This window comes from Blennius ocellaris (genome assembly GCF_963422515.1).
Source record: "Blennius ocellaris genome assembly, chromosome: 3".
NCBI lineage: Eukaryota > Metazoa > Chordata > Actinopteri > Blenniiformes > Blenniidae > Blennius > Blennius ocellaris.
The window spans coordinates 29,291,812-29,293,334 of NC_137652.1; positions in this window are offsets into that span (position 1 = coordinate 29,291,812).

Below are 1,523 nucleotides of genomic sequence, written 5' to 3' on the forward strand. Positions count from 1 at the left end.
TGAAGCACTTGACATGTTCTGCTTTACATGAAGCTTCTGCCTGAGAGGTGAAGTGAACAATGTGACAACGCCAACGATTTTTCTTCACCAGCTTTCAAAAAGTCGTGTTTCCAGTGTCTCCGGGCCGTCGTCACGGAAACGGGCATCCAAGGAGTGTTTTTACTTGAAGACATTGTGGTGTTAACAGGGAATAAGAGCGACAGTAAAAACAGATGTTTGGTACTTTATAACCTTCACGTGATCCAGTATGGCCGCTCTGCTATAGATGTTGCTTGTAGGATATTCACTTTTGTTATTAAAGTAGCACCGTTACACCTGCACTGTACACATCTACACTGTGTGTACAACAATCCTGGCAATTTACTCTATTTTAGAGGATTTTTCTTTTTACTGGATTGTTTTATTTTATATTTATTTTTTATTTTTATATTTACATATTCTATTTTTTGTGCTCTTTTTTGCTCTTGTTTAGATATTTACATATGTTTACATATTTCAATTCCTTAGTTTTATAAGTTCTGCACTTTTTATCTTGAGCTGTTGTAAGTTTGTGTTTCCCTCTGGGGAGGAATAAAGCTCTCTCCTCTCCTCTCCTCTCCTCTCCTCTCCTCTCCTCTCCTCGACTCTCCTCTACTCTACTCTCCTCTACTCTCCTCTACTCTCCTCGACTCTACTCTCCTCGACTCTCCTCTACTCGACTCCTCTACTCTCCTCTACTCTCCTCTACTCTCCTCGACTCTACTCTCCTCTACTCTCCTCTACTCTCCTCTACTCTCCTCGACTCTACTCTCCTCTACTCGACTCTCCTCGACTCTCCTCGACTCTCCTCTACTCTCCTCTACTCTCCTCGACTCTACTCTCCTCGACTCTCCTCGACTCTCCTCTCCTCGACTCTCCTCTCCTCGACTCTCCTCTACTCTCCTCTCCTCTACTCTCCTCTCCTCGACTCTCCTCGACTCTCCTCGACTCTCCTCTCCTCTACTCTAAACACTGACTAATAACGCCTCCGACTACAACCTCAGAAACCAACATATTAACCCACACTTATTAAAAAAGACATTTGTGAAGGCAGGGTTCATGGCAGAGCAGCTCCTCTGGGTCACAAGTAATCATTACAAGTTTCTATTTTGTAGCCTGTGATTATGTATCACAAATGTAAAGGTACATTAATGTAAAAAATTTTTTTCAAAAACTCATTTGTGAACAAATCAGTTGATCTACTTGGACAGGGCAGAGAAGCCAACAGTCCATGTGAAACGATCGGACACGTGACGGTGGCGTCCAGACTTTGGAGAAATGAGCCTGTGTTCCTCCCCCTCATCAGGTCTATATAAAACCTCTGGCAGTGACAGCGTGTACTGGAGCACGCTGGAGCACGCTGGAGCACAAACAGCACAAAGTCTTTGTAACTGCAACGGTAAACAGTAAATACTCCATGATGACCCACAATGCTTTGCTGGTTTGACTTTACCTTCAGCTACAAGACAAGGTAAGATCAATTTCACCTGTTTTGACACAATCAT